Here is a 24,676-nt window from a genome sequence, read left to right as displayed (position 1 = left end):
GTTCAGTCCCCAGTAGGGAGAGTGCAGGAGGCAGCTGATCCATGATTCTCTCTCATCATTGATGTTTCTATCTCTCTCTACTCTTCCTTCCTCTCTGAAATAAATAAAAATATATTTTTAAAAAAGATCACTGGTTTCTACCTGATGGTCTTAAAAACAATAAAAAATCTAACAAATAATTTTCTTAGCAGTAATTTAGTTTGTTCTATGAAAATTAATTAAACTCCTCCTGTGAGCCAGGCACTATTCTAGGTGAGAGATATAGAAGTGACTAAGAAAAATTGTATTCTTTATGTCCCTTTTGGTAAAGAACCTCGATGTAAATAAGTAAAACATACATAAATAAGAGAATGATAAGTTCATAAAGAAAATAAAATAGGTTACTGTGATAGAAACTGTCAACAGGTCAGGGGACAACACTAGATATGGTGACTGATCTGATGAATTATATTTGAGTTGAGACCAGAATTGGGAGAAGGATTGAGCCACATGAGAACATTCCAGGTAGGAAGGAGAGCAAAGGCCCTGAGGTGGGAACAAGATGGAATATGTAAGGAACAGAAACAAGTTCAGTGTGGTGAGAATCTGTGTATGAAAGAAAGCAAGAGGTGGGTAAGAAATGAGGTCAGAGAATTAGGCAGATGTGGGGAACCGATATAGGCTTAAGCCTTGGACTGACCTGTTGGCAAAGTCACAAAAAAGTCCCAGCTTAGAGGGCACAGTCCTCTTAGCATAATTAGGCTTGACCTTATAACACTCCCTAGATCTTATCTGGGAAGCTAATGGGCTGAGGGAAGTGCAGGAAGTGTAACCATGGTCAAAACAAGTGAAACTCACAAGACCTGTGTAACTATGGTAACCACTACCTTGTTTACCTCTGACTATAAAGGTTGATGCAGCCTGAGCAGCGGTGGAAGTCTTTCCTCTTGAGTTGGACTTACCTGCCTGGCCCCCAATATTCCCAAATTTTCTCTTGTCTTTTCTCTTTCATTTGTGTGCGGCTCCTCTTCCAGATCCTGAACCCTGAACCACGCGGGAGGTGGAGGGAAACATTTACGACATCTGGCGCCCGTCGGGAAATCTGGAAGTGAAGGTTTCGCTAGAGCGGAAAAAACAAAGTTTCACCGGCAAGGTGGGGAACAAAGAATTCACCATAAAGGTAGGAAAATTCACCGTAAAGGTGGGGGGTTATTTCACCACACACAAAAGCCCACAATTAGCTGCAGAAGTCCGGATCTGTAAGCAGGGTGGGAACGTTTTTCTTAACCAGGCTAATGGGGCAGGATTTGGCTTTAAAAAAGTAATTCGGCTTTAAAAAAGTAAGAAACTTTATTATAGACTTTTGATTTGCATGCTTAAGGAGTTAAAGTTTCAGAAGGTAATCTCTTATAATTTTTGCTTGATGTTATAGAACATAACCCTTGTTTTCTTGAAAAAGGTACATTAGATCTTGAATGTTTGCCAAAAAGTTAGTCAGAACTTTAAAAAAAAAAAAAAAAAAGTCAGCTGCAGGGAAAAAACTTGTCTCCAAAAACTGTTTTCCTTGTGAAACATGGTGTTTCATTTGCTAGAGCCTTTAAGAGAGGCCAAGGAGGATAAATCTCCTCCCCTTGCACCCTCTGCTCCTTAAGAGGAGCAGAAAGAAAAGAAAAAATGGGAGGAATGGCCTTCATGGCTCCCTCCACTTCCATGTCCTAATCCTGAAATGTTTAATTCTCTGTTAATAGAATCACCTGTGCAAAAGGGCCAAATTATAAAGAAATTGGAATATTAAAAGGTACTCTTTTAAATCAGGTTGAAACAAGAGTGCCATAGTCATCTTAATGTGGTTTCTTGTCCAAATTAAAATCTTAATTTATATTTGGAATCTAAAATCTGTAATAAGAAATGAAACCCCGCTGCCGAATCCGCCTCTGGTGTGGAGAGGTTCAAAGGTGGTAGGAGAGGGCAGAGCTGTAAGCTCTCCCTCAATGAGATTACTTAATGTTTTGTTTAAAAATTACCGGAGAACATCTTATGATAACCAAATTTTGGCTAAGATAACCTTGGGAGCTAGCCATAACTTTGGAAAGCGAAATGGGAAAAAATTTAAAATGTCTTTTTCTATTAAGCATGACTTTGGGAAAAATACGCCATCTGAGTCATTTGCTGAAACTTCCCCCAAAGTAGGATGTGGGGGAAGAGAAGAAGGGAGCACATGGTGATCCAATATGGACGCCCCCTCCCCAAGTATTCTAATTTAAAGTCTCCTTCTCGTAATTGAAAAGTTTTACAAAATTTAAAAATGCATCTGGGATTTCTGTGCACGTCTAAAGAGAAAAGCTGGCTTAAAACTAATGCGTGCAACTGTCCTGTTTTTGGACATTTAGATAGAGTTTTGAGCTGGAATCTCTTTGCAAATGTACAAAATAAAACCTAAGACTGGTTATTTCCTAAGAAAAATGACGAATTTGACCCAGGGAAGAAATGCAGGCTGGTTCTAGCAACAAGATTGGTATTTTTCCATAATAAAGTGATTTTTGAAATGTTAATGAAGCCTGTTCCAAAGTTAACTTTAAGACCTCCAAAAGAAAATTCAGTAAGATTGTCTCTGTTACAAAAATTTGCCAAAGTAAATGCCTTAAAATAATAATTGGATTTGAATCTCAAGAATTATTGAGATATATTAATTATAAAAATCTAAGTAGCCCTGTAAAAAAAAAAAATGGCCCTTTGTTAATTAAAAAAGCTAGCTACGCCTTTCTCTTTTTTTTATTGTTTTATTGCTTAAAGTACTACAAAGGGTATTACATATGTGTCCTTTTTTTTTCCCGCCCTTGACAATCCCCTGGCCTCCCCTAGCCCCCAGTGTCTTATGTCCATTGGTTATGCTTATATGCATGCATACAAGTCCTTTGGTTGATCTCTTATCCCCCTCCCTTCTGCCCCCCAACCCTCCTTTGGCCTTCCCGCTGCAGTTTGACAATCAGTTTGAGGCAGCTCTGCCTCTGTATCTATTATTGTTCATAAGTTTATAATGGTCTTTATTATCCATGAATGAGTGAGATCATGCGGTATTTTTCCTTCATTGACTGGCTTATTTCACTTAGCATAATGCTCTCCAGTTCCATCCATGCCGTTGCAAATGGTAAGAGTTCCTTCTTTTTTACAGCAGCATAGTATTCCATCGTGTAGATGTACCACAGTTTTCTAGTCCATTCATCTACTGATGGGCACTTAGGCTGTTTCCAGATCTTAGCTATGGTGAATTGTGCTGCTATGAACATACGGGTGCACATATCCTTTCTGATTGGTGTTTCTGGTTTCTTAGGATATATTCCTAGAAGTGGGATCACAGGGTCAAATGGGAGTTCCATTTTCAGTTTTTTGAGGAAACTCCATACTGTCTTCCATAGTGGCTGCACCAGTCTGCATTCCCACCATCAGTGCATGAGTGTTCCTTTTTCACCACATCCTCTCCAGCACTTGTCGTTTGTTGATTTGTTGATGATAGCCATTCTGACAGGTGTGAGATGGTACCTCATTGTTGTTTTGATTTGCATCTCTCGGATGATTAGTGACTTTGAGCATGTTTTCATATGTCTCTTGGCTTTCTGAATGTCCTCTTTTGAAAGGTGTCTATTTAGATCCTTTGCCCATTTTTTGATTGGATTGTTTATCTTCTTTTTGTGAAGTTGTATGAGCTCCCTATAAATTTTGGAGATTAGGCCCTTATCAGATATGACATTGGCAAATATGTTTTCCCACGCAGTGGGCTTTCTTGTTGTTTTGTTGATGGTTTTTTTTGCTGTGCAGAAGCTTTTTATTTTGATGTAGTCCCATTTGTTCATTTTCTCTTTAGTTTCAAGTGCCCTAGGAGCTGTATCAGTGAAGAAATTGCTTCGGCATATGCCTGAGATTTTGTTGCCTTTGGATTCTTCTAGAATTTTTATGATTTCCCGTCGTACATTTAAGTCCTTTATCCATTTTGAGTTTATTTTTGTGTATGGTGTAAGTTGGTGGTCTAGTTTCATTTTCTTGCATATATCTGTCCAATTTTCCCAACTCCATTTATTGAAGAGACTATCTTGGCTCCATTGTATGTTCTTGCCTCCTTTGTCAAATATTAATTGAGCATATTGGTTCAGGCCGATTTCTGGGCTCTCTATTCTATTCCATTGATCTATATGCCTATTCTTGTGCCAGTACCAGGCAGTTTTGAGAACAGTGGCTTTGTAATACAGCTTGATATCTGGTATTGAGATCCCACTTACTTTGTTCTTTCTCAGGATCGCTGCAGCTATTCGGAGTCTTTTTTTATTCCAGATGAATTTTTGGATAGCTCGTTCTAGATCTGTGAAGTATGCTGTTGGTATTTTAATGGGAAGTGTGTTGAATTTATAGATTGCTTTGGGTAGTATGGACATTTTAATGATGTTGAGTCTACCAATCCATGAACACGGTATGTTCTTCCATCTGTTTATGTCTTCCTCTATCTCTTTTTTCAACGTCCTGTAGTTTTCTGAGTAGTGGTCTTTTACCTCTTTAGTTAAGTTTATTCCTAGGTATCTTAATTTTTTTTGGTGCGATGGTAAATGGGATTGTTTTTATAATCTCTCTTTCTGAAAGTTCACTATTGGTGTATAGAAATGCGTCAGATTTCTTGGGGTTAATTTTGTATCCTGCTACATTGCCAAATTCATGTATTAAGTCTAGTAGTTTTTTGATGGAGTCTTTAGGGTTTTGTATGTATAATATCATGTCGTCTGCAAATAAGGACAGTTTTACTTCCTTTTTTCCAATTTGGATGCCTTTTATTTCTTCTTCTTGTCTAATTGCAATGGCTAATACTTCCAGGAAGTGTAACTATGGTCAAAACAAGTGAAATTCACAAGAACTGTGTAACTATGGTAACCACTACCTTGTTTACTTCTGATTATAAAAGGTTGATGCGGCCTGAGCACCAGTGGAAGTCTTTTCTCTTGAGTTGGACTTACCAGCCTGGCCCCCCGATATTCCCAAATTATCTCGTGTCTTTTCTCTTTCATTTGTGTGCGGCTCCTCTTCCAGATCCTGAACCCTGAGCCACGCGGGAGGTGGAGGGAAACATTTACGACAGGCAGAGGCCAAAACACTTTTAGGCCAGGTTGAATTTTATCCTGGGGCAATGGGCAGCCATTGGAGAACTTTATTGATAATTTGATAAAATGGATTTTTTTTTTAAGGATAAAAAATAAAAACTAAACTTTTGGCAATATACAGTTAATAAGTTAACCTCACATATGTGATTTCATTAAAAAAAAACACAACTTTTTGGAGTAGGTATTATTTATTCTCATCATAGATCCGCTACAGACGCTCAGGGAAGTTGAGGGACTTGGCCACGGCCATCCAGCTAGTGGGTGGCATGACTGAAACAAGAACCTGGGGCTCCAGCGTCCCAGGTAAATTACTAGGAATGAAAATAAAAAATAGTCTACAATGCTGAACGTTAGTTAGTGGGTATGGTGCTGAAATGGATGTGTTACCCTTACCATATGAGTCAATTGAATGAAGAAATTAACTATCCTGTCATCACTTCCCCCTAATACGGGCTTTTAAGGAAGTAACTACGGACCTTGGTCTATGTCACTCCATGGGATTGCACCAGGACTGGAAAAGGTGGGACTTTGGTTGTAACTCTGGGCACTTTCACTTCAGATCCCTTTTTGAAGATGGGCCTAAGCCTCTCTTTTGAAAGAGCCACTCAGCCCACCTCCCTGGGTACACAGCTGTAAGAGGACTGCGCACTTATTCCAAAACAGAGAGACTGCCTCAAGACCGGCCGTTGGGCCCAGCAATGTCCTGTCAGCCTGGGCAGAAACACTGGTTTTGGATGTCATCTGCTCTTTACCATTCGGTCTTTGTTTGATTAAGCTGAGGCCTAGCAGCGGAGCCTTTCCCAGCTGCTGCTGAAGCCACGCTGCATCTCTCTGCTCCGTAACTGGTGTTACAACAGCCACTCGCTGGTGCTTCTCTCCGTGTGGGGCACTGGAATCTTTCTCCTCTCCCAGTCCATCCTCAGCTCTCCTTGGCTCGTCACTTGGGCAGCTGCAAGCTGGGGAAGCAGCCTGTTCTCATTCAGTGGTCTCTGTTTCATCTCTGAGTTCCCCAAATGCTGTTCTTGGTTTGCTAGACTTTCCCTGGCCATCCTACACTTCCATATCCTTGGTGCAGTCATATACTCTTCTGTAGGGACCTTCCTACACATAGCTCTCAGGGATCTGAGTTCAGCCTTCTTAAATAAGCAGGCAACTGATATGAGGTATCTAGAGTAGTGTAAAATTCATAGAGACAGAACGTAGAATGGTAGTTCCAGAGGCTGGGCAGAGGGGGAGTGGGGGGAGCTGTTATTTAATGGGGACAGAGTTTCAGTTTTGCAAGATGAAAATTCTGGAGATCTGTTGCATAACAATGTGAATATACTTAACACTGATGAACTGTATGTTTAAAAATAATTAAGCTAGTAACTTTTATACTATGTCTTTTTTTTAAACCACAATTTAAAAATCCACAGTTAAGTGGTGAGCCTGGTCTGCCCATAGTCTGCCATTCCCTGCTCTTCCAGGCTGTCCACTCAAACATGGAGCTCTGCTTCCTTGTGTGGCGGCTTGGCCTCTCCTTTGGTGCAGGGGCAAACTGAGAGCCCCCTACTCTGCAGTCTCCATGAGAACACAGTCCATCTCCTCAACCCCCTCCACTGATGCTCGTCCCCACCAACCCTCAGCAACCCTCTCGTCAAAGTCTCAATACTTCCACTTTGCCAAATCTAAGGGTCACTTTTTGTCTTTCTCTGTCAAACTTTCTCTCTGACATAGACTTCCTTCTTAAAATACACTCTTCACTTGGTTTCAAGACCGCCTTAATATCCTGGTTTCTTCCTAATTCACCAAATAGCTACATCCCTTTGCTGCCTCTGCCTTTTCTTAGTGGTTAAATGTCAGTGTACCCTTGAGGTTTGTCCTTGGCTTTCTCTCTTCTCAGCATATTCTCCCTAGATAATCTCATCCCTTATCCGTGGTTGGCAAACTGCGGCTCACGAGCCACATGCGGCTCTTTGGCCCCTTGAGTGTGGCTCTTCCTAAGCCTTAGGAGTACCCTAATTAAGTTAATAACAATGTACCTACCTATATAGTGTAAGTTTAAAAAATTTGGCTCTCAAAAGAAATTTCAATCATTGTACTGTTGATATTTGGCTCTGTTGACTAATGAGTTTGCCAACCACTGCCTTAGATTTACACATGAGTCTATTGGGATAACTCCCAAATTTGTACCTTCAATCTTGACTTTCCCACTAACAATATGCCTCCAACTGCCTCCTCAACCTCTCCACTTGGATGTTTATTATCAGTTTATTGAGACTTTTCAATTCATCGGAGGCATGTAAACATGAAATCACTTCATGTTTTCCCATGGCTGCCCAATTATGCTGTCTGGATAGTCAAGAATCTTGGGATAGTTTAATCTCATTCTAGATTTCAAAATCTCAGTACTGTTTCTATTTAAATATGCTCTCAATGCCCAATTCTCTGTCTGGGACAGGAAATGTGTAAGATAGGCCTAAAACATCTTAAAATGCCAAAAAGCAAGAAATTGATCAAAGAATTTGGGGGCCATTCCAAAAGAATTCAGGACCAACTTGAAGAGTTTCCCTCTGTCTAAGCATAGAAACATTTGAACAGCAATAAAAAGTAAAAATGTCAGTGGATTAAATATCAAAATTATTAAATCTGTAAATTTAAATGAGACAAAAAAAAACACCTCTCAACTCATTTGTTGTATTAAGAGAATACTAGGAAACCAACCCAATATTTTAACAAATTGTAAATAATGAATAAATTTTCCATGTTTAAAATGAGCTTTGGGGTAACCAAGTAATTGATGAAGAGAAATTTCTCTTCATAGAAATACTCTAGTAATAAATGAAGGACTAAATTGGAATATTGGAACCTCTAATGAAATAATTGTTCTTGGCAATGACCATCAATGGCGGCCCAAAGAGAGACACCTATTGAAGAAAACATAGAAGAAGGGTTCCATGACATTGGATTTGGCAAGGATTTCTTGCATAAGACAAAATGCACAGGCAACAAAGGTAAAAATATACAAATTGGACTACAGCAAAACTAAAAACTTCTGTGCATCAAAGAACATAAACAGTGAAAACACAACCTATGGAATGGGAGCAAATATTTGAAAATCATATATTTGATAAGGTTTAAAATCATAATCTGATAAGACATCCAAAGATGATACACAAATGTCAAGAAACACATGAAAAGATGCTCAATATCACTCATCATTAGGAATATGCAAATCAAAACCGCAATGAGTTATCACTGAATAGCCATTGGGATGGCTGTTATAAAAAAAAAAATTCACCAGAAAATAACAAGTGTTGGCAAGAGATGTGGAGAAATTGGAACACTGTACACTGTTGGTGGTGTAGCCACTGTGGAAATGGTGCAGCCACTGTGGAAAACAGTATGGCAGTTCCCAGTTTTAAAAATAGACTTCCCATATGATCCAACAATTCTACTTCTAAGCATATAACTAAAATAATTAAAAGCAGGGTCTCAAAATTATATTTGTATACCCATAATTTTATAGTAGCATTATTTAAAAACTAGAAGTGACAGATAAACAGAGAAAATGTGGTATGTGCATACAAAGGAATATTATTCAGCCTAAAGAAGGAGGAAATTCTGACACATGTTACAACATGGATGAACCTTGAAGAAATTATGCTAAATGAAATAAGGCAGTCACAAAAAGACAAATCCTATATAATAAAGCCTAATATGCTAAGTGTCCAGTCGTCCGGTTGGCTGGTCTACCAATCAAAGCATAATATGCTAATGATATGCTAAGGCCGCTCAACCGCTCACCATGACGTGCACTGACCACCAAGGGGCAGATTCTCTGACCGATAGGTTAGCTTGCTGCTGGGGTCCCAACAATCAGAACTGAGTGAGATGGACCAGACACTCCCTGGAGCCCTCCTGCCATCCCTCCCCAGTTGACCAACCTCCTGTGTCCCTCCCCGGCCCCAGTCATGCACTGGTGGGGTCCCTTGGCCTGGCCTGTGCCCTCTCACAACCCAGGACCCCTTGGGGAATATAGGAGGCCAGGCCGAGAGACTCCACTGGTGCACAAAATCGTGCACCAGGCCTCTAGTAGTATATAATCCCATTTGTATGAGGTACCTAGAGCAGTCAAATTCATAGAGACAGAGAGTAGGGTATTGGTTGCCAGGGGCTGCGGGGAGGGGAAATGGAGAGTTGTTGTTTAATGGTCATAATAGCCCATTGGATTTATACAAACCTTTTCACACACAGGTTATCCTCAATGGAAGATACTTCCTAATATATATTTTACTTTTTGTAGTGTGGGGTCATACTTCATTGTACTTGTAAGAGAAAATGATCTTTTTATTCTCTGTATAGAAGCCTAGCTGTATAAAACTTAGCTCTAATGCAAAAATTAAAGAAACAAATGTAGGGAGAATGTCTCATCATCCTTAAGACTCAGCAGTTCTCATTCTCTGGGAGTGAACACACTGTTCTGCTGCTGTTGTCATTGAAATACAATGACGGTGGAAGTCACGAAAATGTCCCCTGTCCAGACCCCTTCCCCCCTCCCCCCGCCCCGTGTATATTACTCCTTTTACTCCTGAGAACCTCTTGTATGTTACTGTCTCATGATGTCGTTGCAAATGTGGTATGTGCTAGTTTAACTCGGCCCCTGTTTCCTTTCAGAACATGTTCCTCATCCTCCCGGTAGATGCATTGCAGTGTTCCTTCCTCAAGGCTTGGAAATCTCTCTCCCCTTTGCACTCAGGTTAGTTTTCAGGTCTGTCCCCCCTCTTTCCTTAAGATATCTTATATCCTAAGGACAGAACTGTAGGTACTTGAATTGGTTGGTTTCTTACTGTTACTACTTGTTTTGTCCCCTCCCTGTGACCAATGCTCATTCTTTAGGACCTTGTTTGTCGAACATGTTGGTTTTCCTTTCCCTGTTATTTATATAAAAATAAGTTATCAAAAGAATATTTTTAAAATCCAGTCTGTCTTAAAACTTGTTTACCTTGAAATTTCAGAATCTCAGTGTTTGAAAGTATTGAAGCACAAACATGTATTATCTCTCTACTGTTCTGCACTTGATTCTAATAAATAAATAAATCAGCACCCCACCCCCCAAAAAAGATTAAAAAGTTTTAGAGATTGTCTACAAAATACTGTGAATGTACTTAGCACTGCTAAAATGTGCACTTAAAAATAGTTAAAATAGTAAATTTTATTATGTATATGCTGTCCCAAAAATTTTATACACACTTTGAGTAATTATTGATTCAAATGGGTTAAATCTGAAAAGAAAGAAACATCAATTGAGTTATCGAAAAAAAGTGTGTATACATTTGTGGGGATACCCTGTGTATTTGCTACAATTAAAGACAGAAAGAGTGAGGAGAAAGAATTTCTTCTGAGGAGGAACATATCATCACCTATGGAATAGTTTTGCCAAAAAATTAAACCAATTTAAATCTGATAAAATCTCTGGATCTAACTATCAATTTAGAGAAAACACAGAGACAGAGGAACATGTTAAACAACATCACATGGAAGCAATCAGCAAAATCCAGACTGTGGGAAAGTCTATAGGAAAAAAACACACATTTCTTCAACAAATAAATTATAAGAATAAAAGGTAGTTGCAGGAGAAGCCATAGATTAAAAGTCTTAAAAGAGCCCTACCTGGTTTGGCTCAATGGGTAGAGCGTCAGCCTGTGGACTGAAGAGTCCCAGGTTCAATTCTGGTAAAGGGCACATGCCTGGGTTATGGGCTTAATCCCCAGTAGGGGGTGTGCAGGAGGCAGCCAATCAATGATTCTCCCTCATCATTGATATTTCTATCTCTCCCTCTTCCTTTCTTTCTGAAATCAATAAAAATATATTTTTTAAAAAAGTCTGAAAAGACATAAAACCCAATGCAATGTATGGAATTATTTGGATCTTTATTTAAATAAACCATAAAAAAGCATGACACAATCAGGAGATATTTTATATTATGCAGGAATCTAATAGTTATTTTTTTAAGTCTTTATCTTCTGGAGATATACACTAAAATATTTATGGATGAAATAGTATAATATCTGGCACTTGCTTCAAAGTTATTAGGGATGGGAAAGTTGGAGTGTGTAGGTGAAACAAGATTGGCTGTGGGTACATAATAATTGAAGCTGATTGAAGGAAGCACTGCACTATTCTTTCTGTTTTATGCTAGATACTTTCCATAATTAAAAGTTTTCCTTTTAAAATATGAACCTATATTCCACTCAAATCCATTCTCTTCTTCCCCCAGCAATTCAGGATAGAGGATGGGTCATGGTCTGCAAACACTTTCACTCTCCCCGTCTTGTACCTGGCCCCCTGGGTTGGGGCGGGAGGTGGAGCAGGGTGGGCAGCACATCCTTGCTGGGATGCCCAGGGTGAGAGGCAATTTCCTCTCTCTGGATTGCTGTAGCCTCTTCATACAGTTTGACCATTTCTGTGGGGAAGCAGGGGACTTGGTTGGATTGTCTGTAAGGAGGATTCTCTAAAAGGTTGGGGGCCTCTGAGGGGACCTTGCCGAAGGTGCAGCCCCTACCTTGACTTTTCCAAACAAGTCTGATCCCCTGGGGTGTTTTGCTAGAATCTCTATGTTTAGTCTTTAAAGACCTGACCTTATAGAAGCATGTGCTTTCTCGAGGATACTTGCCCTGCTGATTGTTTCTAGAGGTTAATTTGAGTTCAAGCTGTTACAATAAAAAGCCAATGAGGCAGGCGAACAGGACTGCTTTTATTACTGAAGTAAGTCCCTTAAACCTCTCTTTCACAGAAACCTGTGTCGGAGTAATCTGCTCATCCGTCGCTCAGAGTCTGCTGGTCAGCCCCGGCACTTTTCTGTGCAGGACTCACATGTGGAACACACCGATGGGTTGTCCAGATGAACCTTCAGATGGTCTTCCCAGGCATGGAGGTCAGTCCCCTCCACAGCTCCTAGGGTTGCCCCTGCCTGGAGGACAGCAACCTTGGATAGGGGATTTGAATATAGATTAAGTGTAGCCATCTACTGAGCTGTCTACAAAACCCATAGGAAATTCACATGTCCTTTTGGTGTCAAATGGAGGAACTGAAGGCTGCCCCGTTGTCACACCCTCTCTTGGCTGCCTCTCCCACCCCTTTGTCCACATCAGGGAGGCATCAGACGATGGCTGGGCAACTTGTAGACAAAAGACAGAACTGGGGTTGGGGTTGGGCACGTCCACTGTTTACAGTTGATTATCTTGGCATCTCTCTCTTTCATTTACTGAATGAGTAATTGAATGATTAAAAAAAAAAAATCTCCATATAAAATATGGCCACACTGAGCCTGCCAGTAAGTTCTTTTAGCCCAAGTCTGGATTTCATGTGGTATATGGAATTGGCAACTGGAGTGAGCTTGTTTATTTTCTTTAAATGATTCTGTGTTTCATAAAAGACTCTGTAATAATTAAGTATTTCAACTTCTTTGGGGTTTATTTTACATCTAGAAAGAGCTGTAATTATGCCTAGGAACATAAAGTTAATGTTAGACCATCAATGAAATACTTAAATAAATTTCCCATTCTGAAAGTGTTTTTCTAGCACAAAACAAAGACACAGCATGGAAGAGTCAAGAAACACAGATAGCAGAGCCCAAGTAAGGAGATAATGGCAGATGCCACAGATTAGCACAGGTGCAATGCTAAGTACTTATATGTGGCACCTCATATAGTCCCCACAGCAACCCTCTATGGCAGTGGTTCTCAACCTTCTGGCCCTTTAAATACAGTTCCTCATGTTGTGACCCAACCATAAAATTATTTTCGTTGCTACTTCATAACTGTAATGTTGCTACTGTTATGAATCATAATGTAAATATCTGATATGCAGGATGGTCTTAGGCGACCCCTGTGAAAGGGTCGTTTGACCGCCAAAGGCGTCGCGACCCACAGGTTGAGAACCGCTGCTCTATGGTATGCATTATTATCTCCAATGAGAGATGAGGCAACCAAAGCCCAGAGACGTTACGTTGGTAAATGAAAGAGCCAGGATTTAACTCCAGCTCCATTTGACTCCAAAAGTTGAGTTCTTAATTTTTATGTGTTATCTATAATAAGACACTAAGAATATTTACCTGGTTGGGAGGTAGACATACATATGATAGATAGATATAGATTACATATTTAACATTGAAATTAAAATTTATTGACCTTCTGAGATACAGGATTTGTGAAAAGCTTAGTCTATATAGTCATTAAATTCTTAGATATTTAACACTGCTTCCAATTTATCATAGGAACTACTTTCCAAAAAATGTTAATCATAGCTGGATGCAGAGAATTTGGGAAACATGCAGTGTTGTTTATGTAAGTTTTGAACATTATAAGTCTACTGAAGAGTGAATGGGATTTGCCTTTGTGGAATTTGAAACAAGAGAATGCAGCAACAGCTCAGATTGAGTAAGCTCAGATTTAAAAAAAAAAAAAAAGCAAATGTTATAAATAGCAACAAACTTTTTGGCAACCATTTCTGTTTCTTAACATCCACCAGAGGAAGCACCAGGAAAACCTGGTACATTCCCTAAGACAGTAAAAATAAATCCATTCCTGCCTAAGAGTAGCTGATGAGTTATTTATTTAACATTTTAGCAGATGGAGTTGAAATAAAATGAAACTCATGATAGCACTTAAGGAGAAAGGAAAAAGAAAAGTAAGAAATGAAGGGGGAAGAATATGTCCAGAGCCAGGGTCAAATATGGACACAAATAGCAAGAGCCCCTGTAAAACAAAAATATCCAAGACCACACCTAAGGGCTCTGAAATAGACAGTGCTGAACCCCAAAAGGAATTCTCAAAGAAAAATACAACATAAACGGGGAAGAGTTTAAGTATCCAGCTTACCTGAAGTCAGAACGGGGAAAGAGAAAGACAAATACTCTGAAGATGCAGAAAGCCTAGTTTCTGGACCAAAAGTAAAGACAATGGCTCAGATAAACAACATTGAAAAGGAGCTTCAGAAGTTTCCAAAGAAAACAAAGATGTGACTACTTTAAGGTTAGGATTAGATAAATAAGATTTCATTCTTTGCATAGCTATGAATGTTTAACTGGACTTTTAATTTCTCCAGATTTATAAGTCTCTACTAAAGAGGAAATAGGATACTGGAGATATAAAAGGTGGATCCCTCTTTGAAGCAAAAGGTAGCATAAGAAAAAGCAGAAAAAGAGACATAGAATGGGAGAAGAAGTTATAGCATTAGAAGGACTATCAAAGTAAGTAAATTGAATTGTTGGCAATTGATACACAGTCCAAGTTAAGCTGTATTTTAATAGCTATTAAATAGCTATTTAATAGCTTTACCTACAACTTGTTGTAGGTAAAGAAGATGAAACTATATGGTTTCAGATATTTGAAAGCCTAAGTTTTTAATATATGGGCAGATTTTATAATCCTGAAGATCATTTGCATTGGTATATGTATTTCCTGACATTATAGAAGAAGGTGGAGATGGAGGTTGAAGGAAAGCAACACACATCCTTATTGCCTAAATCTCAAATGCCTCAGTGCTACTTGCTGAGAGCACATCATGTACCAAGCAGGAAAGTAGAATGTAGAATGGCTTGGGGATTCCCCATGAGCCATTTTTAACCTAGAATTTGTTTGAAGAAAATTTAGAAGTCCCTAAATACATGCAATTCAGTCAAACTCCTTAGCTCCCTATATTCAAAAATATTTAAAACTATATCTCTTTTACATAAAAACCCAAGGGTAGTTATTTTCATTTGCTAGAAGGAACTATACATTTTATAATGCTTTATATGTTTGTCACAAGATGTAACATTTGGTGATATTAATTTTTTATTTTAAACATCTCTATATATATAAAAGCCTAAGTGACGGAACAACCAAATGACTCGCCAACCGGTCGCTATGATGCTCACTGACCACCAGGGGGCAGACGCTCAATGAAGGAGCTGCCCCCTGGTGGTCAGTGTGTTTCCAAACCAACCTCCCCCAGCCAGCCAACTTCCTGCAGTCCCTCCCTGCAGCCGGCCAACCTCCTGCAAGACAGCCCTGATCGGCCCCGATTGCTGGCCAGGCTGAGGGACCCCACCATGCACGAATTTGTGCACTGAGCCTCTAGTTTTTATATAAACGGCAAATTTCATTTCAACTTCAGGGAAAACATTTATATTTGGTATGTAAGACATTTTTTTTTTTTTTCAGTTGATCAGCAGCCTAGCCAGGATCTCTAGCCAGGATCTCCAGCCAAGTTCTGTCTTTTATTGTCTTGTTACATCTGTATTTATACCAGTTGATTTTAATCCTATCAATTTCTTTTCTTAATACATTTTTTATTGATTAAGATATTACATATGTGTCCTTATCCCCACGTTGCCCCCTACCCCCCCACCCCCGCTCATGCCCTCGCCCCTTCCCCTCCCCCCCGCCCCCCGTTGCCTGTGTCCATTGGTTAGGCCTATATGCTTGCATATAAGTCCTTTGGTTGATCTTTCCCCCTTACCCCCACCCTCCCCTACCTTCCCTCCAAGGCCCAACAGTCCAATCAAAGCCTCTCCGTCTCTGGATCAGTCCTTGTTCATCAGTTTATGTTGTTCATTATATTCCACAAATGAGTGAGATCATGTGGTATTTATCTGCTCTCCAGTTCCATCCATGCTGTGGCAAATGGTAAGAGTTACTTTCTCTTCTTCCTCTTCTTAAAGAATACCTTTCAGCATTTCATATAATGCTGGTTTGGTGGTGATGAACTCCTTTATCTTTTTCTAATCTGTGAAGCTCATTATCTGACCTTCTATTCTGAATGATAGCTTTGCTGGATAAAGTAATCTTGGTTGTAGGTTCTTGCTATTCATCACTTTGAATATTTCTTGCCACTCTCTTCTGGCCTGCATGGTTTCTGTTGAGAAATCAGCTGACAGTCGTATGGGTACTCCCTTGTAGGTAACTGACTGTCTTTCTCTTGCTGCTTTTAAGATTCTCTCTTTGTCTTTTGCTCTTGGCACTTTAATTATGATGTGTCTTGGTGTGGTCCTCTTTGGGTTCCTTTTGTTTGGGGTTCTCTGCGCTTCCTGGACTTGTAAGTCTATTTCTCTCACCAGGTAGGGGAAGTTTTCTGTCATTATTTCTTCAAATAGGTTTTCAATATCTTGCCCTCTCTCTTCTTCTGGTACCCCTATAATTCTGATGTTGGTATGCTTGAAGTTGTCCCAGAGGCTCCTTACACTATCTTCATATTTTTGGAATCTTTTTTCTTTTTTCTTTTTTGGTTGGGTATTTTTTGTTTCTTCGTATTTCAAATCTTTGACTTGATTCTTGGGATCCCCTGTCTGCTGTTGGATCTCTGTATATTATTCTTTATTTCAGTCAGTGTATGCTTAATTTCTAGTTGGTCTTTTTTCATATCCTCCAGGGTCTCACTAAATTTATCGGCGGTTTCCATAAAATTCTTGAAAAACCTTATAAACGTGGTTTTGAACTCTATATCCAGTCGTTTGCTTTCCTCCATTTCTGTCATTTGTGACCTGTTTCTTTGTCGCTGCATTTTTTATGCTTCCCTGTGTTGGTAGAGTGGTTTTGTGTGCTAGGTGTCCTGTAGGGCCCACTGGCTCAGCCTCCCCAGTTGCCTGAGGTGGACACTCTTGGTGCACCCCCTTGTGGGCTTTGTGCACAGTCTTGTTGTAGTTATGCCTTGATTGTTGTAGGATCACTGGGAGGAATTGACCTCCAGGCCAATTGGCAGTGAGAATCAGCTGTGTCTGCAGTGGGAGAACTTCTGTGCTGAGGACACCCTTCTGGGGCAAGACTTGCTTCAGTGGGGCTTTGGTGCTCACTGAGTCTGTGCCCTGAGTGTGTCCCTTATGGATCTGAGGAGTTGTAATCTGGATGGTCCCACTCTGACCACTGGGTACACTGGCTCCTGGATCTAAGGAGGTGCTAATTTAGCCTCCGCCTGAGGTTACCCAGCAGGAGCTACGAAGAGAACTGCAGATTCCCCTTCCTTTTTTGGAGTTTGGAGGTGCCCTGATGAGGCCCAGCTGTGAAGCAATGCAAGCTGCTGTGGGGCCTTGGCCTTCTCTTGGAAGTTCTGGGTCTGTCTGGCCCAGCTGCAATTTGTTAGGTAATTTTCAGGTTGCAAAGGGCCAGGGTATTCATATGCAAAAGCCTCTGAAGCAGCCTGGGTGGGGCGGGGTCTCAGGGAATCAAAGGGCGGAGAAGCAGCTATGGCTGGTCCTCAGCCCTGCCCTAAGGGGCCACGCGTCTCAGTGTCCCGATAATTGCTGCAAGCACCTCTGAGGGAAAGCCGCCCTCAAGTTCAGAGTTCTGCCTGCTGCCAGACAGTCCAGTTTCTCCCCATATGAGTCCTGGGTCCCCAGAGACTTCCCGGAACCGTAGTTCAGAGCAGTCGGGAGCTTGTGACTCCCTCCTGATTCAAAAAGACAGCCACGTCCTCAGGTACCAGCCCCTTTCCGCGCACTCTCGAGCCTCCGTACCTTTGCACTTTACTTCCGCAGCTCCTCTGAGTCTCAGTGTGCTTTTCTCTTTTCTTCTAGTTGTAGAATTTACACTCAGCCAGCCTTCCTGTAGTTCTGGATGATGCCCGTTTTGTCTTTTCGTTGTATTTTTGAAGTTGTTGTGGGAGGCAGCAATTTCCCGGTGTTTACCTATGCCGCCATCTTAGTTTCTTCTAGACAATTTAAATTTTTTAAATTCAGACCTTTGATCTCTTTTCAAAATAAAGCTAATTGTACTAGGTAGTTACCTATTGCAGCATCACAAATTATCCTAAAGCTTAGTGGCTTAAAGCAACAGTGGCATTTATTCTCTCAAACTTACTGTGGAACAGGTATTTGGGAATTGCTCAGGTTCTCTTTCGTAAAGGTGTTTGCTGGGCCTGAAGTCCCACCTGAAGGTTTGAGGGGGCTGGAGGATCTGCCTCTAAGATGACTCATGCACATCACTGGCAAGTCAGTATTGGCTATTGATAGGATGTCTCAATTCCTCATCAAGTGGACCTCTTTATAGGGCTGATTTGGTGTCCTCACAACACTTCCCCAAAGCAAGTGATCCAAGCAAGGCAGAGCTGTAATGCCTTTTATGACCTTGCTTCCAAAGTCACACACTGTCATTTTCACACAGGTCACCCTTTTTAATGTGGAAAGGGAAGTTACAGGGACATAAAAACCATATCACAAGAATCACTGGATAACACTTTCAGAGCTGGCTACCATATAATCAAGTCACAGTAAGAACCCACATTTCCAAAATAAAAGGTTGTTCATATGGGGAATGTATACACACTTTAACAGCTGATAGCTCAATTTTGGAAATGAAATGTATTTTACTAAACACTGCCTTTATAATTATTCAAAGTGTGTGTATACATTTTGGAGGGGCACCCTGTATTCTATAAAGTATGGTATGGTAGATTGTCGCAGAAATGACTCCCAAAGAATCACATCTCCCTAAAGCCATATTCTTGCATAGTTCCCTCTCATATGGACTCTGGGTTTGGCCATGCAACTTGTTTTAGCCCATGGGGTATTGGCCATGTGATGCAAGCAATGGTTTGAGAAGCAGGTGCACTTTGGGACTTGCCCTTTCATGTTGCTGGAGAATCTTTCTTTACCGTGTGAATAAGCCCCCTGGAGGGTAAAGGAACACATGGAGAGACGCCCAGCCTGCCCAGCCATGGTAGTCAAGGCCCATGTCATAAATGAACTCTGACAACAGCATTGGAACGTAGACTAGCCATCTCTGTTGAGCACAGCCCAAATTACTGACTCATAAATTAGTGAGCAAATAAATAGTTGTTTTTAAAGCCACTAAATTTTGAGGTAGTTTATTAGGCAGCAATATACATCTGATATATTTGAATGCAATGGTCTTTCCAATTTGGCTTGGGCGAAATCACAGAAGAATTCATGGAGTCACAGAAGAAATAACTCTTCAGATCTAATATGGTCACCACTAGTCACATGTGGCTAGTGAACACTGGAATGTGGCTAATCCAAACTGAGATGTGTGTACATGTAAAACACACAGTGAGTTTCAAAGACTTCACATTTTAAAAAAGGAATATAAAATTTCCCATTAATTTAAAAAAAAACTGATTACACATTGAACTGATACTATTTGGGGTATAGCAGGTTAAATAAAGTTTATTATTAAATTTAGCCTTACCTGTTTATTTTATTTTAAAAAATCGGTTCCTAGAAAACTTAACATTATATGTATGGCTCATGTTTATGCTCACATTACATTTCTATTGGATTGTGTCCTTTCTGGTTACTGAGAAAACTGTCAGCCACTGCCATTGTTCTGTGCCAAGTTTTGTCTCCAAGAATCAAGGGAAACTGAAGCTCCAGACCTCAAGGCTACTTCTTAAATCCCACCGCCACCACCAGCCCTCCCCACCCAAGTACACACATCGTGCAATCCTGTCCTGGCCAACATCCTGCTGTGTTCTGGTCAAAACATGCGGCCAAGGAAAAGTCTAAATTTATTCACACTGCATGTAAAATTTAGTGGCCATCATCTTCATTTTAAACTAAAATGCATATTTTTAAAAATTTGAAAACTGAAAGGATAAATCATTAGGAGTAGATCAAAAGAGTTATTATTCTTTTCCCCTCCACCTCCTAACCGCCCCCCTCCCCCCCCTCACTCCCCAGGTAGTGGTAGAGAGGGAAGTGGGACTGGGAGAAAAAGACTTGAAGATGATAGAAATAGCCTCAACTGACAAACTACACTCTGTCTGCATGTCCTGATTGCTCTCATCGCAGGATTGGTTCTGTGCTGAGGGTGGCCCCAGCCCAGCATGGTCCAGGCTCTTAACTCACACAGGAAAGAGTTCAAGAATGAGTCCAAGTGAGAGAAAAAGCAAGTTTTATTCAGGTAGAAAACAAGAGACTAGGATGCCGGTTCCTGGAGACAGAGCCGGGGGCTGAGTCGCCCACCGGTTGCAAGTCGCACAGAGTGTGAAAGAAGAGAAAGCAGATGCGAGTGAACTCTTCAGTGAGTTACAAGTGGGTCCCTCAGTTCTTGGGATTTTATGTGTTTCCAAGGTTGGTGGTTTCTGAACTTTGTGGCGTCAAATTCTGGCTCTGCCTTCTGGTACCTAATACGGTCTGTTCTGGGAGTACCATGGCGTTCATCCCCCTGCGGGGAGGGGCGCTTTTACTTGTGATGCCAGTTTTCCTTAGAATGGTGATACAATGAGCTTTGGGGTTGTTCTCTGGCTATTTTTCCTGCATCTTGGAATAATCTGGTTTGAGCCAGTCCTTGTTGTTGACTTCTGTGACCACTGCAGGGGTTTCCTGCTTTCCCTTTGATCCTGGTGGGGGTGGGGGCTCGATGAGAGAACCTAGCAGCTTATCAGCCAGTGATGTCTGCTCCTACTTCCTCACTCCACTTGTCAGTAGCCTTCCCTAACTTCTTTCTATCCTGCCTCACTCCCAGCTGCTAATGATCAGGAAGCAAAAGATCTTTCACTGTGGCCTTAATAGAATCTTTCCTAAAACACTTTTCACTCACCTGTACACTGCCTGGGTCCCCTGCGGTGGCTGCAATAGGACTTGACAAGCCCAGCAGAGAAAGGGGCCCTTTCAAGTTTTCCTAGTCCACACATAGTATGCTGTTACCTTTCTCCAGAGCAATCCATTCTTACCATCGTGTAGGAAAGAATTGGGTCTGGGGGGGATGAGGACACATTTGTAATACCTTAACTAATAATAAAAAAAAAAAAAAAAAAAAATTGGGTCCTAAATTTGTCCTATGATCCATGTGGCTTTTCTCGATGAAAAATACCACATAGGACCATCATGGTTGGGGGGAGGGGGTGGCGGAGTACAGGGAAGAATGGAAATGTGTATAGACACTTCACTGTACTCTCTGTCCTTCTTGTACCTAAATGATCCTACTCACCTCTCATCAGTAGGGTATATATATTGAATTAATTTTCCAGCAGGAAAGATGAATTTTCACTGCCATCCTCCTTTCCTTGTGATCAACATATGCATTTTAAATTTTTTAATTTAATTTTTAAATTAAATTTGTTGGGCTGATATTGATAGATCCTCCCTTCCCCCAACTGGTGGGCAGAGTATGAGGTAACCTACAGCCTGGAAATACCTGAGTGACTAACCATGTACCTTATATGGACTATACATTGGACCACCAATCCACACCTGCCAATACCCTAAGCCCTTGTTCCTATATGGACCATGCAGTAAGCCACCAATCAGTGTGAACCGAGTACACTAAGCCCCCACCCCTTCCCATTCCGCCCCTCAAAAGGCATGCCCACCCCTGCACGTGCTGCTGTCCTCCCCTTGCGAGACAGCCCGGCAGGTCCTTCTCCTCTAATAAAGCCTGTAGTCCTGGTTTTTGGCCTCTGTCTGATCTTTCAGATATGGGTTAATAAGATTAGATAGGTTTCAAGTGTACATTTCTATGATACATCATCTGCATATTGCATTGCGTGCCCCCCACCCGAAGTCAAATCATTTCTGTCACCATATATTTGGCTCTCTTTACCCTTTACTACCTCCGCCCCCTTTCCCTCTGATAATCACTATACTGTTGTCTGTGTTTATGAATTTCAGTTTTATATCCCACAATGAGTGAAATCATATAGTTCTTAGCTTTTTCTGACTGACTTACTTCACTTAGTATAAGGTTCATCCGTGTTGTCACAACATCTTTTCCTATGGCTGAGAAGTATTACATTGTGTGTATGTACCACATCTTCTTTATCTGGTCCTCTAGCTAAGGACACTTTGGTTGGTTTAAACATATGCATTTAAAGAAAGATCTGAGGTTTTTCTATTCTAAACAAGTACAATGAATAATAATAATACCTGCCGTACACGCTGAGAGAGGCCGCAAGGAACACAGACATTCAGACAGACGTGGATTTGCATATTAGTTCCAGAACTAGTGGTTTGATTCTAGGTGAACTACTTAGCTTCTCTGAACTTTTAGAAAATGAGGACAATGGTACTTTCTTCATTGGATTCAGGTGAGAATCCCTAATATGCTATGGCTAGAGCACCAAACACAGGCAGGGCACATGATCAGGGGTCTTAATAAATACTGGTTCACTCAGCTTTCCTTCCTCTTCCTTTACTTAACATATGTGCTATGGGGGCTAACGGCATCACTTCAGTTCTAATGTTTTACAGGCCCATAGAGCCTGAATGAAATATCTCTGCTCTGAAAGCAGAACACTGTTTTTCCTCGCTGTAATCAAGGATGAAAAGGTTCTCTCTTGAAGTTTGCAGTGTTAAGAGGGAACTCACTGATTCAGACTAACAGCTATGACTGGGCAAACCAGCCAGAGAACAAATGTGTTCAATAGTGAAATGAATAAAAGATGGTGCAAGACTTTTTGGTATGGTTATGTGAATGGCATGTCCAGACAACATGGTTTTTGGTGGGTGGTGAGGGTGGAGTCTGATTTTAGAATTATTTGAATATTGGTGGGAAGATGTTTTGAACTAGGCATGAAGAGGTGCTTTAGGAACACGGTGTGGCCTGAGGGAGATCAACGGACATACAGAGAGGATCTTGCTGGAGGGGAGAGGAGACACCCAACCACCACCAACATTATTGAAAGGGAGTGCATATGGGACCAGGGGGTGAGGCTTCTAGAAAGTTGGGGGCAATGTGAGTCTAACAGAAATGCACACAAATGTTTCTTCTAATGTGAGCAATTGGTTCAATTTAGGGCCCAAAGTTCGAGTGCGGGGGAGACTTGGAGCCATTCCGAAGGGACCTAGCTGTTACGCCCTCCCGAAGAGCAGCCAGAGGCACTGGGCTGGTAACATGGACAGCAGGTGGTTCGGAAGAGACTTCAAGTGGCTTCATTTTCTCTATGGGATAGTGTGGCTGCCTCTCCCGCGTTCCCATTTAGTAGCAAAGTAGGAGGAAACTATTCAGCTAAATGTAGTAAGAAAAATGAGGGAGTCACATGATTGATTATGAGACAAAAGAACACTTAGTCCAGAGGACTAGGAAATTTAACTCCCAGGAGCTCTTTCTGAAGGGGTGAAACCTTATTTGTCTTCATGCTACATGTGGTCATGATCTCTAACTTTATGACATTTTCTAGATCCAAACTCATAATGTAGAACAAAAACTTAGCATAACCAATACCCAAAGATTGACATTATATAGCTTTTGGTCCTCCCTTACCTCAAGTTTCAGAAAACCAATCAACTCCCCCTTGACTAGTGTGTTCGCCTGCATTTCCCCTGGACTTCACTGCGCTTTTGCTTCTCTCCTCCCCTCACACAGAACTCCAACTTTCTTCACTCAGCAACTTCCTTCCATGTAGGCGCACAAATGGAGTATGAGTTACCAGAGAGGAGAGGTGTCCCCCATCACAGAATGTAGAGCAAGGAGGTTGCAAGTGGAGGATTCTGTGCAGGAGTTAGAAGTATACACACACACACACACACACACACACACACACACACACACACACACTGTTGTAATGTACCCCGCGAATAACACAAGGATACCTCAAGAAGTTGAATTAAGGAGTCACATTTATTTTAAATCCGGGACTACAAGGGGACATTTTGCTCTCCAAATCTCGTAGTGATAAGATGGCCGCAACACCAGATTTATATAGGCAAAAATCACAAAGGTATTGATTACATCTTGGGGTTTGGAATGAGGAACCTGGTTTGCAAAAAAACAGTTTGTTACAGAAGCTAGATTGAGCTGATTAGTTATCTACAAAGATTAATTATAGTTTCAGGTCTTGGGACCACTGAGTCGACAGAAACACATTATCTGGAGCCATCGGGTCTTGGGACCACTGAGTCAACGGAAACACATTATTTGGAGCCACTGAGGCAATTTAGAGTAATTGTAAAGTGCTGGCCTCCACGTACAGAGAAATGTGTTTTCTAAAACCAGTATGACCACAACCAATGAGGTATTCAAATTACAATCAATAGGGTATTCAACCGAATGGGATGATTTATATAATTCAGAAAATCAAAATAGCTTTTCTATTATTTTAGCAAGCAAATAATGACAGAAGCCAAGTCAGCAAGGTTAAAATATTAAACAGCAATTCCCACCAAGCATGGCTGCCACCATGCTTCAACACATGCGCGTGCATGTGCACACACACACTCATACACACAATTCTTAAAACAGATTTATGCAGAGGCTACTGTGTGTTCACCAAATTCTATCTCCTTTTCTTCCCAGCAAATAGTATGTCTAATTTCTCGGTTTCTCTTGCAACCATTTGGGGTGATATGGCTGAATTTGGGGAAATGAACAGTGAGCAGGAGTGATGTGTGCCACTTCCACGAGCTCCTCCCTCTTTTCTTAAAATTAAAACTTATGTCCACACAAAATCTTGTATGTGTATGCTCATAGCAGTATTATTTATGGCAGCCAAAAAGTGGAAACAACCCAAGTATTCACCAACTCCTGAAAGGATAAATAAATGTAGGATAGCCACACAGTGGAATGTTATCCTATACTAGAGGCCTAGTGCACAAAATTCGTACATGGGTGTGGTCCCTAGGCCTGGCAGGCGATTGAAGC

General features: G+C 41.0%; 1 long non-coding RNA gene across 1 annotated transcript; it reads left to right on the top strand.

The window, feature by feature from the left end:
* The first annotated feature begins 958 nt into the window (after positions 1-958).
* Positions 959-23,793, top strand: LOC118649565. The gene is made up of 4 exons (XR_004965692.1): positions 959-1,159; positions 9,777-9,858; positions 11,896-12,036; positions 22,833-23,793. It is a non-coding gene; the product is annotated as an uncharacterized LOC118649565 (long non-coding RNA).
* The last annotated feature ends 883 nt before the right edge of the window (positions 23,794-24,676 follow it).

Source organism: Myotis myotis, unplaced genomic scaffold (assembly GCF_014108235.1).
Source record: "Myotis myotis isolate mMyoMyo1 unplaced genomic scaffold, mMyoMyo1.p scaffold_m19_p_3, whole genome shotgun sequence".
Classification (NCBI taxonomy): Eukaryota; Metazoa; Chordata; class Mammalia; order Chiroptera; family Vespertilionidae; genus Myotis; species Myotis myotis.
Note: the sequence above shows the minus strand (reverse complement) of the source record. Positions and strands in the feature narration are given on the sequence as shown.